Source organism: Medicago sativa, chromosome 8, assembly GCF_051527215.1.
Source record: "Medicago sativa cultivar Bolivia chromosome 8, Bolivia_mono, whole genome shotgun sequence".
In the NCBI taxonomy this organism is placed as follows: domain Eukaryota; kingdom Viridiplantae; phylum Streptophyta; class Magnoliopsida; order Fabales; family Fabaceae; genus Medicago; species Medicago sativa.
Window position 1 is genome coordinate 27,294,615 of NC_140756.1, and position 15,866 is coordinate 27,310,480.

General features: G+C 35.4%; 1 long non-coding RNA gene across 1 annotated transcript; it reads right to left on the bottom strand.

The window, feature by feature from the left end:
• Positions 1–7,256: 7,256 nt before the first annotated feature.
• LOC146898036 (uncharacterized) lies at positions 7,257–12,784 on the bottom strand. Its single transcript, XR_015023070.1, has 2 exons — positions 12,048–12,784; positions 7,257–9,602 (listed from the first exon to the last, which is right to left on the bottom strand). It is a non-coding gene; the product is annotated as an uncharacterized LOC146898036 (long non-coding RNA).
• Between the last annotated feature and the right edge of the window lie 3,082 nt (positions 12,785–15,866).

Below are 15,866 nucleotides of genomic sequence, written 5' to 3' on the forward strand. Positions count from 1 at the left end.
AAATAGACATGACCATTATGGTTGGCCCAAAAACAAATTGAGAGTGGATTAACATTGACAAAGACATTGAATTGAAAGTTTGAGATTGAATGAGGGATTGAAAATTGAGATTAATCAGAGACATAGACATAGACATTGAATTGAATTGGAATTTGAGATTGAATTGAATTGGAAATTGAAATTGAGTTAAATTGACATTGATATTGGATTGAAAGTTGAGATTGGATTGAATTTGACGGTTGAAATTGGGTTAAAGTGAAAGTTGAGATTGGAAATGCAACATGTATGTATGGTATAACAACATCGTTGAATGTATGAGCACGTAAAATGCATGCTTATGCATGTATGAATGCTTGGAAATGCATGATTGGTTTACAATTTGGCAAGAAAGTTTCACAGAGATAGACAAAACATTGGAAGATTGGGCACGTAGTGACTTGAGCTAAAACATACGCACTCGGCTATCTTCAAAGGGGATGACGTCGTTGAAAGACGTATCAAAACCATAACTGAGAGAACCTGATCCTATCATTCTTGCAATAGTACATGCTTCTTGGGGGAAGCCATTTGATCAAAACCTTGGTAGAAGTCGCAAGCTGGATAGACTTTGAAAATTGCCCCTGAAAATTCTTCGAATAAACTCGGGCAGAAGTCGCCATTTTTCAGGAATTAGTAATGGATATACATTGGATGTTTCGCATGGAAGTCCTTTGGACAAGACTTTGGCAGAGGTCGCCAGTTCTCCAGAGCCAGTGTTGGATAGACTTTGAATGTCGCACCTGTGGTCAATGCTTTCATTTTCATTTTTCAATCCCATTTTTGCCTGAACAGCCCTTTCGGGTTTTCGATTCACCGGGAATAAATTCTTTTCATTGCCCCATTTTTGCCTGAATTGCCTTCATAGGTTGTCAATCAGCGGGGTGCTCATTTTTGCCTAAGCCGCCATTTCGGGTTTTCGACTTAGCGAGCTTTTCATTTGCATTTTTCCATTTTCCATTTTTTCATTTTCCATTCTGTTTTTTCATTCTTGCCATTGACCACAGTTTTTCCTGGAGAGATTGTATATACATATTGCATGTTGAGATGGATGTTGATGCATGTTTCACCTGTTCATAAGTTCAAAGATAGTGCATGTTTGTTGTTTGCATAAAAAGATTTTTTTTGAAAAAAGATTTTTTGAAATTTTGCTTTAAGTATTAGCATATCAAATAGAAGAAATTTTGCAAGTAGAAGAAATGAGAGTTCCAAATAAATGGGCACAGGCTCAAATGGATGTAGAAGAGTGGTAACCGGCCGAGGACGCAGCTCCACAGATCTAAAAAGTTTGCAAGATGGCAATCATATTTGAAAGGATACATTGAACACAATAACATTGTTCTCACTGGCAACTTTGAATTCCTTTGTTCGAACGCTTGAATGGTAGACACTTCCGGATCGCAGATGCTTTGAAACACAGATGTTTTGGAGTTGTAAGTACGTTGAACTGGAGATGCTTTGAATTTACAGATACATTGAACCACAGAGACTTTGCATTGGAGATGTCTTGAATTTGATATGCCTTGCATAGCAGAGACTTTATATTAGAGGTATTCCGAACTGGAGTCCTCTGATAGATGACGTTTTGAATCGGGGTCCTTTGATAGCTGAGATGACCCAAGTGAGTCGTGACTGACTGATACAGTTACTTGTCTTTTCGTTTCAATCTCATTTTTGCATGAACCGCCCTTTCGGGTTTTCGGCTCATCGAGACGCTCATTCTTGCCTGAGTTGCGTACAATCTCAGCGAGCTTTTTCATATTCATTTTTTGTCCCTAGTTTTTGCTTGGATCGCCCTTGCGGGTTTTCGATCCACCGGGAAGCGCATTTTTGCCTAGGCCGCCCTTTCGGGTTTTCGACCTACCAGGATGTTCTTTTCATATATCTAGACAAAGTATTTCTTAACTGCATCAGTGTTCACAAGATGAGGAAGTTCAACATCATTCATGATTGTAAGAGTCATTGCACCACTGGAGAAAAACATCTTGACAATACATGGGCCTTCATAGCTCAGCATCCACTTGCCCCTGGAGTGGGCTTGAAAATATAAGACCATACTTGAACATGAGATCTCTTTCTTGAAAAGCACCGGGGTGGACTTTCTTGTCGAAAGTTTGATCCATCCTCCTCTGGATATAGTTGACCATGGCACAAAGCATTAACATTCAAATCCAGCAGATCACATTTGTTTGAGCATCATTTAAACACAGACAAACTCGATTTCCATGAGAATTTTCACTGACATGATCATGATTTCCACCGGGAGTACTGATTCCATTCCATATACCAGAGATAAAAGGATTGCCCCAGGTGAATCTTGTCGGACCCGATGCAGTTGCTTTGTCATAAATCCTTAATTTTTGCATAGATTGCCCTTGCGGGTCTTCGATCTATCAGGATACACTTTTTGTGTCTCTAACTTTTGCATGGAATGCTTTAGTCCATCGAGACGCTCTTTTTTTCCCAAGCCACCTTTTAGGTGTGTGACTTGTCGAGCTTTTTTGAATTTTTTCTTATTTTTTTTTTTTTTTTTTGACAAAGCGTTCATTGACTGCATTGGGGTTCATAGACATGCGAACCTGTCATTATCATTTGGAACTAGGCATCCCTTTGCCCTTGTTGATGTGTATTGAAGTACGATATCCATGCCAGACTAGTGGTAGCTCCCTGAATCAGTTTTTTGTAAGCAAATGTCCCTGCGGGACAATCTTCTTGATGCTCACATTTGCAGCTCAGATGACTAGAATGTTCTAGTGGACGAGAGATCTTATTGGAAAACTTCTCATCTCCAGCTCCTTCAGCTTCAAACATAGGAACTCAAAGTCGAGAGAGAGCACAGTGTTACAGTGTTCAATGGGTTTATCAATGCATGCTTTGATTTTGAATAGAAATTATGATTATGCAGGTATTCGGAAATGATCAAAGTGAAGAATTTTTTTTTTTTACGGTTTTTTGGTATTACCATTCTTTCCAAAGAAAGCATAAAGTAAAAAACAAAGCCGCGATAGAAACGACTTTTTATTAGTGATGCAAACACATGAAGCAAAGTGCCCTAAATAAGTTCACTTTCGTCTTCGGGCGAGACGAAAGGTTTTTTTTTATTTTTGAAAAACAGCAAACAAACACAATTATCAAACAAACAACCAGTAGAAAACATCAACAAAACATCTCAGTTGCGGCTGAATATCCCATGTATCAGCAGTAGGCGCCATGCCCCTTGTTCCAAATTGACTTCCACATATGGACAGAAAGATGTTATCCTCAATCAATTTCTGGACTTCCATTTTTATAGAAAAAACAATGCTCGAGCTCAAGGCTTCGTCCCCCTTGGTGCAAGGTGTAGTAATGGTCGTGTCTTGCCAACAACAGGTGCATGATTTGAAAGAGAATTGTCTCGGACATTAGAAGTATTATTTTCAAAAGTTAACTCTCCCTTGTCTATCAGCTTCTTCACAATATACCTCAGAGCATAGCATCCCTCAACATCATGGCCCCTAGCAGCTTGGTGAAAAACACACCTGAGATCGGTACGGAATTCGGGATGCATAGGATTGGGTGGAGGTTTGCCCTTCCTAGTCTGACAATGCCCTTTAGCAATAAGAAATGGGAGCAGTGTAGCATATTGCATCGGTATAGGAGGGAAGATTTGCTTAGGTTGGGGACCCTGATGTTGCCGTTGAGGCTGTTGAGATTGTTGGAGATTCTGTTGTCCTCGATCCTGGTAAAGTTGAAACTGGGTCTGATAACTGGGACTTTGAGCAACTTTGATTACAGGTGTAACAGTAGCAACATGTTTCTGAGCAGCATGGAAGACAGGTATCACAGTTGCAGTAGATTGATGACCCAGGTTTTGGGCAGCCTTGATAATAGGTATAACAGTAGCAACATTGAAGTTCACCATACTCGCTCTTTATTCTTTCTCTTCAGGACCATCAGTGGGATCACTTCTTCTGACCAGGTGCGTAGGCATTGGAACCTCAGAGACATGGGGAAGAGGTACTTCATCAAGACCATAGAGCACAGGCATATGTTGGGGAGTATTGGCAACCTTCGTCAGAATCGGAACAGTAACATCAGGTATTTGAGCTTGAAAGCTGGCTGGTGATGAGAGTGTCGGCTGACCCTGTGCGGCTACCAATATTGTCACCAAGGCGCTTAACCTCTCCACCTCCCCACGGAGTGTTGTTACTTCTTCGCGAAGCTCCTGGATTTCTTGTTCAAATGGACTCATTCTGATTTCTTGTTTAGCCCGAGCGTTTTGCAGTTGTAGTTTGACTTTAGACGGCAGAGACGACCCTTTTGTAGGAAAGAGAACACGGACGAGAAACTATGAATGTAAAATGATGCATGATATGTACAGATGCATATGCAAAAGACTCTTTTTGTGTTATCGAAGGGTTTTAGACAAATTAGAGCTTTTGTAAACATTATTAGGAATAAAAAAGTTCCGGATTGTAGTTGATTCCACCCCGGGTACCAAGAAGAGGTACATTAAGAAACTTCCCACCACCGAAGATAATCTCTTTGACTCTAGCAGCAGGAGTGAGCCAAACCACGTCATTAGGAGTGAGAGCCATGATCTGCTTTGAAATAGTCCAATTCCCCGGATTATCATGGAAAGACTTTGGAAGGTGCGAAATAAACCACCTATAGAGGAGAGGTACACAACAGAGAATATATCCACGACCCTTGCCGGATCGATCATGAATAGCATGGTATGTGTCAGCTAGTAAAGTAGGAACCAGATTCTTGGAGCAGAAGATCACAATAGCATTCATATCCATGAAGTCATCAAGGTGTGGAAAGAGAATAAGCCCATAGATGAGTAGTGCAAGAATAGCCTCAAGAGTGTCCTGACAAGTGGTTTTGAGTTTGGCTTTCTCAAGTAGATACTTTGAAGTGAACCCTCGGATGTGAGCCTTAGTGACAAGATTCTTGGAGACATCGGTGGTCTTGAGATGGAGGTCCTTAGCAATAGTCAATGGGGTAGGAGCATTCTCAAGTCCCGCGAAGGGTACCCCCTTAACAATAGATAGATCCATCAAGCAAGAATAAGCCTCGAGTGTGGGCACCAACTGAAAGTCGGGAAAAGTGAAGCACCGATAGTCCCGATCATAGAATTGCACTAGAGTGTGCACAAGCTTCTCATCCACATTAGTCTGGAGAAGAGTAAGTAAGGCCCCGTAACGATGTCGGAAACCAGTCAGATCCTCAATCTTGAGTGCCAAATCTCTCAAACTAGCCAAATCCACTTCCTTGAACTTGTAGGACTTAGTCTTCCCCATTCCTACAATGTTTACAAATTCAATTGGTCTAAGCCCTTCGATAAAATGCATGGAAAAAGTTTATGCATGTATGCATGTATGCATGATTATGTTCAAGTACGGAGAAAACATGGTGGGTTGAAATTCAAAGTCAAGGAGTCATGGGTGGACACGGTGTCCGGTGAATCTAGGGCTTTGGATAATAGTAACCGGGTTCTAAAAAATTCCCAAGTTGCAACCTCTCTTGCGTATATCATGGTGCCACGAGACGAACACTCGCTCCATGATTATCCGTAAGAAGGTCTAACTTGAGCGTAGTATCGCGTGACGACTAAAATTCGAGACAACACTCGGTTTAGCCTCCGCACTACGTCCTAGAAAATGGCCATGGATGGGTTCGGTTATCTACGGTTCATAGCGTCATAGAACAATTAGAAGTAAAGTGCCTAAACGCGACAACACGCGCCGACAACATCACCCCCAAAATGCCTCAGCTATGTGGGATTGATTGCATAATCCAAAACACGAGGCAACCCCCGGAATGAATTGTCGATTATATCCCTCCTAAATCCTAAGTTCACTCAGCCCGGGTGTAGGACTTTTGATATTCTCACCCCACACGTTTGCAAGAATTTAAACATTTATTCACATAAGGAAACAAGTAAAAGAAACAAGTAAAAACGAAAGCGCAAGCGTGGAAATAAAGACTAGGCGTAACTCTCGAATCTCCCCAGTGAAGTCGCCAGCTGTTTTATCTTGGTTTTCGGGTGTTAAACATTGATTACGTTTGAACCTTTTTAACCTTTGATATCTCATTTTTTCTTGGGAAGGGAAAAAATAAGCAAAACCCTTGAGAAACGAGGTCCAGGAGTTGTTTTCGCTACGGGAAGGTGTTAGGCACCCATAACGACTATAGTATCCTATAGGAACCGTCTTTATTTTCTACGCGTGCGCCTTATTTTTAAATGCTATTTGAAAGTGATATTTACACCTAAGAGTTTACTAAGTCAAGAATTGAAGGGAGAAGAAAGTGTTTGAATTTTTATTTTATTTGAATTGAAGGAATATTGTTTCCTTGCCTACGTACCCTTTTAAGGGATCAAACCCACCGTAGTTCTCTTCCAAAAAATGATTTTGTTTTTATTGGTTGATTTTAAGTTTGAAAATTGGAGTTTGAAGAATGAGAGAGAGAGGCCTCAAGGGCATAAGATTGTGAAATTGTGAGGTTGAATTAGTTATTTTTGGAAACAAGGTCAAGTATGATTAATTTTCATTGAAACTTGATTAAGAAAATAAAGAGAAAATACAATGGGATTTTGATCCCAAGGTTTATTTAGAAAATGATTTGAGTGATATTATTCATGTTTGTTTGAAAAATGATTTTTCCTAAGTGTAAATCCTAGGCATTCATCTAAACATTCAATCCTAAACATACATCTAAACATGCATAACCTAAGCATATACCTAAAGATATCTATGTGATGTGTGTGCATGTGTCGGTGCTTTTGTCGATGTACATCATTAAAGTCCATTGTCCTTTACATCATTGGCCTAGATACATTCTATGGTCTTGCAAGAATTTAAAGACATGACACTACAAAAAAAACGCGTAATTTCCGGCGGCTAATTTTTGCTTATTGCGGCGGTTTTAGCCACCACTATAAACTTCACTGGCAGTTTCAAAACTGCCGTTATTTTTGCTGCCACTAGGTGTAAACTGGCAATTTGCAGTTGACCGCCCGTACAACCGCCGCAATGCACAATGTTTAAACTGGCGGCTATATTTTTGTTATTAGTGGCGGTTTAAACCCCCAGAATTCTCGCATTTGGATTAAAAAAGAACTGGTAATTATGGCAGTTTTAACCGCCACAATTACCACTTTTTTTACAAAAAAATAATAATTAATATAAATAATGATTATTAGATAGATAGTAGGAATTTTTATGGCCCAAAAATAATATAATACATTGATAAAAATTGATAAGAAACATATATACAAATGTTGATAACATATAAAAATGATGAGAAATTCTCAACAATGAGATAATCTAGCCATTCTATTACTCAACAATGAACTAGTTGCTAGGTTTATGACAATATGAAACTGAATTTACATTGTATACATGTAGTATAGTTGAACTTCCCTCTCCATGCTTGCTCCTCCCTCTTGCAAAAAGTTTTATTCCTCATAAAGGAGCAGTCCCACTGCTAGTTAAAGAGTCAATCAGAAAACTATAAGCATAATAATAATTAGGATTGAAATATTTGAGAGTCATGGTGCTTCTATAAGTGTAAGACAAAGAGATATGGAATTAAATGAAATCCTGATCATGTAAAGGGACAACTACAGATTGTACTAAACTATAATTAATCAATCAAAAAAAATTCTTATCAATAACTATGTGAACACGTATAGAGAAGAATGTAGTATACATCTCAATGATCAAATCTAATCCAATTGTTCCAGAAAAATAAAATGTATATATACCGGGTCAATTTACGCAACATCTCTGCAACAAATCTTAATGCATTTGCAAACAAATATGATAAAACAATGATAATGATTATTACCTATTTCTCACAGCTCAACAAGATCCTCAATACAAACTAACTCATCATTTGAAGTGCAATTTCTATCTGATGGCAGGAAACCGCACACCAGGAGGGAAATATCAGTCCAGCAAACAGGAAAAAGGCTAGAAAACAAACACACAGGCACCAAGATACATGTAGGCACCAAAAAACAAGCAGGCCCTTAGCGGAAACTCCCAGCCAGCCGTAACAAATACAGCAGCAAAACCACCATCACGCCTCATCAATACTTTATTAAAAGTTCCAAAAATATTACATTTCTAATTGCTGTCAATTTGTAAGATTCCTGCATATGGATTATCACTTGTCTTTTCTATCAGTAACTCTCCCAAAGTACTGAAACAAAACTACATAGATTATAGAACAGGATTGTAATACATTGCACTTAACCGAAAAACAAAACTATATGAAGAACAGGAAAACACCAAACTCTCTAATCCAAGTTTCAATTCCCTACCAATTCAAACTAATCATTTAATCCAAGTTTCAATTCCCTTCCCTACCAATTCAAACTAATCATTCAAACTAATCATTTAATGACAAATGTGAAGTGAATCATCTCAAGCTCTCTAATCCAAGTTTCAATTCCCTACCAACCACAACCATCTCTAATCCAAGTTTCAATTCCATAAGGTAAAATCTGTTACCATAAGGCAAAATGTTACATTATAGTTAGGCTCAATCATCAAATCAAATACATGGATGCATAAAACCAAATCAAAGTAAGCTAATAAGGCCCTAAGTCACACAAATCAGTCGTTGACAGAATAATTTTGGTCAAAATATAAAGCAAAGAAAACTCAAAAGTTATAGAAATGAAAAAACTGATATAGAGCAAAGAAAAAGAGACCAACATGACTATGGAAAGAAAGGTACATTCAATTCAACCTAGATTTATTATGAGAAAATTCTGTTATACACACTTATCCTTATAAAGAAGAATCACATAACAAACTAGCTAGCTTTCTTTAACTATAATCATTACAATCATTAGTATGGAAGGATCAAAGGAAGAAATTCTCAGAAAAGATTGAACCAATTTCGACCATCATCAGAAGTTCTGAGAACTGATTTTTGTTAAAACCAAAAACAACTTTCAAATAGTATTGCATAGGAATTATGAGAATGTTAATTAAACTATGGAATTAAGGTAAAAGAAATTAGTCAATTAAGTACAAGCTTTGAAAATAAGAAATAACATAACTAATATAAGAGTTAAACTGATATGTAGTACATATCAATTTCACAAAAAATATGATAGTGTTTAGTATTCATCAATACAAGTTCAAAAATGTATTGATGCTTAACATGAGAAAACAACCTGAAGATTACTTAACTGACTAATATTCAAACATCATTGTTTACAACAATACACTATTACAGTACACCGCAACTTTCTTTCTCTTTGTTTGTTTATCATTAAACTATTAATCCAACCTAATTAATATACTAAAATTTGAATCACAAATCAGCTGACAAGATCAAATGAGTTCAAACGACCATATGATACAACTTCAAATAGCTTCCAAACTAAAAATATTAAATTGAAATTGCACTAAACATAAAGTAACAAATCCAAAAATACACCGAATCAAAAGTTCATATCAGAAGTGGTAACATACACAATATTTGTTCAAGAACCTGGATGAAGGGTTCTTTCTATTTTACCTTTGTTCTCTTCAACAACAGGAGACAGGGGTAATTTTCAACTGCATGAATTAAAGCACAAACTAAAATAAAGAATAATACAAACCAAAGATTGAGCAAAGAAAAAGCAAACTTCATACTCAGTTTCAGGTTCCAGATTAAGCAAAGATTAACCTAAGCAAACCAAAGATTAAGCATACATATATTATCTTAAATTTATCTCTTTACTCCATTTTCACTGACTCATTCATCAATATAAAAGACAAACGTTATACATGACTAAGAAAAAAACACAAACTAATCCAAAATTAATAAATTCATAAATAGCATTTTAAAATCATGAAGAGAAAAAAAATCAGTAAATAATAACAGTATTACTATAAAAAAAAAATCAAAGAATCTAATAACACTTCAGATACAAGCTTCGTGAAATTAAACAAAAATTAAAATAAAAAAGAGAAAAAAGAAAAAAGAAGCATTATCGCAATACCGAGAATCAGCGAAATTTGTGAAGGTAGAGAGGGAAGAGAATGTGAGATCCGAAAAAATATTTCACTGGATTCAAAGCTGAAGGTTTGAGGGTTTTGGAAGTTAGGGTTTTGGAATTTCAATTGAAGATGGGTATTGGATTAATCAATCGATGGTGATTGAAGCTTTGGGTATTTCGATTTGGGTGTTTGAAGTTTTGGATTTGAGGGTTTCGGTGTTTGAATCGATGGGTTTTGGATGAATTGATGGTGTTTGAGGGTTTGGAATTGAGGGTCCTACTGTGTTTTCATCATGTTCTTTCTGGATTGAGAAAAAAAAAGTTATGTGTTGAGAGAAAAAGATGAAAGTTTAGGTTTTTGTTATAAAATAAAATATTATGTGTTGAGAACAAAAAAGATGGAGGGATTTTCTAAATAATTGGAAAACAATAGCGGGAAGTTAGTGCGCGTGGCTGGAAAAATTAAAGAGGTTATACCGGCAGTCAAAAATGCCATAACATACAAGGAATATTATTCAATTAAATCTTGTTAATACCGGCGGTCGAAACCGACGCAATGTACCGTAAAAAGCGGCGGCTATAAAAACTGCCGCAATGCACTGGATATAGTGGCGGTCAACAATGACCGCCGGAACAAAACCGCCGGAAAAAACGCATTTTTTTGTAGTGTGAAAATAAAAAAGAATTACAAAGCCCTAACTTTACATTCTATTTGCTTGCAAGTGAAATATAGAAAGAAAAAAAAAAAGAGAAATATGCAAAGGGAATATGCAAGATGCTATGGGATATGGGACATGAAACAAAAGGAGTTAGTAGCACAAATGAAATAGAAACAACACACTAAAGGCATAGTAAAGTAAATGTAACTTGAAAATGAAGTAACAAGCAAAATTAACTAAAAGTGATAAAAGAGACTTGACATTTTAATACCATTCTAAGGTAAGGTTAAAGGCCTAAATCCTCATGATACTAGAGAAGTTTTGAGTGACTTAGTTCAAAAAAAAAACATGAGAATTAAGGTCATTAACTATACCAAAGATCATAAGGGTTGCAAGTTCTTTATACACCTTATTTCACAAGATAGTTTCACATTATTCACCACCATAAAATTCACACAAAGAGCTATACCAAGACAGCAAGCATACACTACATTTAATAGGCAAGCTCACCCCAAAGATTACATATTCAAAGCCATATTTATGCACCAAGATTCAAGAATAAAATCACATCACAATTTTCACAAGAAACATAACAAAAAGTGCACAAATTAACAAAACACGAACACATATATTTTGGAAGCAAGTTTCAACAGGTAATTACATTCCACAAGCAAGTATCAAATGCAAAAAAAATTGATCACAACAACTTCACAAAAAACCTTTAGAAATTTTTATCAAGATTTGAACCAAAATTGACACAAAGCATTAATCAAGAATTAAAATATTTTTCACATGTTGTGATCAAGATTTGGCATGTAAGATATATCAAAAATTATCAAAAATGCGTCAAGAAACTACTAGAATTTTTGTGGAATTTTTCATGCAATTTGAGGCAAACAGGGGGGTGCAGTAAGCAGCACTGGGAGGTGTAAACAGCCACAGAAAGCTCATGAGAATACAAGCATTTGGGCTGAGTTATGGGTAGATGGAGCGGGTTAGTGTGTACTGATGGGTATGGGTCATTGATATGGGTTATGGCATAAAAATGATACAGATGGTAGACAAAATATATTGCTTGTTGTTCCTTTCTTTAAAAAAAACGTGAGAACTCTTCTCTCTTTATCAAGTTCAAAACAGTGCCGCCACACTTCATCTTCTTCGGCGAGATTGCAACTTCCAGCGCGGTGGCCGGTGGTGGCACCACCGCGTCAGAACTTAAAACTCCGCCGTTTCCAAAAAATTGTTTACGTTTTAAGCATCCTTTTCAAAGATAAATCCAAATCCAGCCTTAAAAATACAAGATCAAACACCAAACAACATAAATCTAACAAGCAAATATGTAGATAAAAGTGAAGAACTACCTCTTTGAATCTCTGAAACGGTTCGTTTTCTTCTTCACGTTTCGATCTGGACTCGGTAAGGTTGTTTAGAGCCTTGAACTCAGCTTCCTCCTCTCACAAACTAGTTCGGATTCACCTTCCTCTCTGCTGTTTCGGATTTGGAACGATCCTTTAATTCGGTTTTGCTCTTCTTCTTGCTTTGGTCCAAAGTTGTTGCTACTTAAAGTTGTTGTTTAAACTCAGTTTTGCTTGCTTCTTCGTTGCAATTTCGAACTGAATCCTACTCTCTCTTACTCCGATCTGTTTCGCGGTTTTGCTTGCTAGTGACGAAAATGAAGGAGTTGTTGTTATGGTTTTTGTTTGTACCACTGTTAGTGTGAAGAAATTGAATCCGAAAATGGTTGGGGAAATTGTGAAGTGTTTGTGATTATGTGTGGATCAAAAATATCATGTGAATTTGTGTGGTTACGGTGGTGGAATTGGTGGAGGTTGAAGGTTGTTAGAGTGGAGGAGAGTGGTGGTTATGGAGGTGTTGTGGTGGTTATGGAGGTTGAAGATGAAGTTGTGGTGGTTAGAAGAGAGAGAAAGTGAAAAAAAAAAGTTTGTCATGGTGGTTTGTGGTGGTTGAAGGTTGTTGAAGAAGTTAGTTAGGGAAGAGAAAGTGGTGGAAAATAGTTTGTTACGGTGGAGAAAGAAAGAGGGAAAAAAGAAAAATGATTTTGTGATTTTTTTTGTGTATTTGTGAAAATAATTAGTGTGTTTTGACCTTGACCATGACTCATCCATTTATAGGTGATGAATGGGATTGATGGACCAATGAAACAATGCCATGTGTACTTGAACTTAACAAACCTTGACTTTGACTCTAACAAACTTGAAAAAGGATTAAAATGCAAATAACAAAAGTACAAGGACCAAAATGAAAATTAAAACTAAAATTGAATTGAAAAAGTAAATTGAAAATTAACGTAAAGCGAGACGATTAAAAGCAACAAAGCAGATTAAAACGAATCAGAAATTTTATGTGAAATGACCGAAATGCCCCCTAGGGACTAAAACGACTCAAAATGACTCAGATGCAATTTTTAAAATGATTTTTTAACAGAGAACTACAACAAGAATTTATACAAGCAAATTAAAAGACTCAGAGACAATTTTAAGAGATTAAACAGGGCTTTACCACATGAAAAGACTAAAATGCCCCTATGGGCTAAACTGACTTAAAATGACTTCGAATGCAATTCTTAAAATGGATTTTGACATGGAATTGAAATAAGGACTTATTCAAACCATTTGAAAAGACTCAAACAATTTTTCAAAGATTGAAAGAAATTTTAACATAGGAAATGACTAAAATGCCCTTTTTTCATGAATTTTGCAAATAACATTGAAATAAAATGCAGAGAAAGATGCAATTGATCAGAGACAAATTCAAATGACTTGAAATGCAAGAATAGAAGAATTGAGCTAGTATTTTTAGGTCCAAAATTAGGGTATAACACTGTGCATATTACCTATTACAACAGGTCACCCTCAAATTTATTTTTTTTACAAAAAGTTAAGTCAATTTAGTTAATAATAATTATTGAAATTTAAGTTTCTAAATACTAATACCAATCCTATCCCGTTTATTGGATTCCATATGATCTCCACAAGAACAACAAAGATTCATGACAGGTGTGGTAATCTGGAGGAATGAGTTTTTTACCTTCATCCTCACTATCGAGATTGAATTTTGAACCCTCATCCTCACTATCCCTCATCCTCACTATTGCATTTTACGCATAAGTTTTCTATGGATGTTGAGAACTTTGAGCTTATTTCTTCGTCTCTTTCTTCTTTCCTTTTCGGCAGCTAATTTTTTTTTTCGTAAACACTAACTTTAATTCACATATGCCAATCCTTTTTTTACCTGCCTTGGGTAATTTCTTGCTACATAACAGAGACAAAAAAACCAACTAATTTTTGTTATTTTAATTTCAATTCCATTTAAATATAAAAAAGGGATTCCCAGGAAGCATTAAAAAAGAAAATAGCTGGTTAAGTTGTTGATTCCATACGCTTGCTTATCAAATCTAAAACAATTTTACTGAATGTGTCATACTGGCTAGTGCTTGGAGAAGAGTGAAATGACTTTGGGTGATATTCAATTGAGAAAGATGAAGTGATGAATATAATAAAATTCAATTTCTTACTAAACTAAAAGTAACCTACTGTAGGTAATATGCATAGGTCCATCGGTGGACCTTTGTTTTTTGGTCTATATTAGGGGCTTCCTTAAAAAAAATAGCGATAATAGATATAAGGGTTAAATATGTTTTTGGTCCCTATAAATATATCAACTTTTCGTTTTAGTCCCTCTAAAATTTTCCTTCAACTTTTAGTCCCTATAAAATTTTCAATCACTACTTTTGGTCCCTATTTTTAATTTAATTTTTGTATTTTTTAATGAAATTGTGCAGAAATGTATAAAATATTCTAAAAAGATTTCCTAAAAAAAATTAGAATTTTTTAACAAAACACAAATTAAATATGAATTTTTAACCTTAAAACATATTAAAATTCATATTAAATTCATGTTTTGTTAAAAAATTCTGAATATTTTTTGGAGTGATTCTTATAATATTTTGAATTTTTCTGAAAAATTTTATTAAATAATATGAATTCTACATATGAGTTTACTTTAAAAGAGGGACCAAAAGTGAAGATTGAAAATTTTATAGGGACTAAAAGTTGAAGGAAAATTTTAGAGGGACTAAAACGAAAAGTTGACATATTTATAGGGACCAAAAACATATTTAACCCTAGATATAAACTAGATCAATATTTTAGGATTACCAATTTTTTTTTTTAAAGGATGAATGAAAGGATTACTTTACTGATCAAATAGTACAAGAGGAATCTCAATGAGACATAAAAGTCATGATAACACTTTAAAGACAAGGTGCTTCGTTTACGATTCCTGATTGGTTACTTCACTTACGTTGTTGTACGGAAGACAGTGACATGTTTCTAACATTGTACCATTTCCTTTGTTTTTGCCGCACATTTCATGCATTGGTCCACTATCTTTTTTTTTTTTTTGAAAGACATTGGTCCCCACTATCTTAAAATCTTTCACTTCACGAAAGGTTCTTTTTCTCAAAAAATAAAATAAAAATGTATGGATTAGGTTACAAGCCACCCTTTGGTGTTATCTTTTATCAAGTCACACCTTAAGATGTGATTTTCACTTTTTAGTTATAACTTTGATAAAAGACACCTTCCTAAAAGTAAGTTGGTGTCTTTTCGCAAATGCTCATAGAGTAACTTGATAAAAGACACCTTCATAAAAGGTGTCTTCTATCATAACCCAAAATGTATTCAAAGGTTCTTAATTGTTTAAGGGTTAATTATGTTTTTGGTCCCTACAAAATTGCGACCTTGTAAGTTTAGTCCTTACTTAATTTTAATAGCATTTTTAATCCCTACAAAAAATTTCTGCACTCAATATTAGTCCTTACTCAATCCAAATTTGTTTAATTTATGTTTAAACTCTTAAGTTTTTCAACAATTTTTTACAGGCGTGTTAAGAACGTTATTAAAAGGTCCTCCGAAAAAAATATCGCAAAAATTTGATTTCTACGTCCATATTTTTGTTACTTATATCTTAAATTTTTGTCGTTTTAAAAAATTCATATTTAATTTATTTCATGTTAAAAAATTATTGATTTTAGTAAATGAACCTTTCGTAGTGTTCTAAACTTGTATAAAAAGAATCGTTAAAAAATTTAAGAGTTTAAGGATAATTAAACAAAATTTACTTTAGCAGGGACTAAAATTATAAGTAATTTTTTTTGT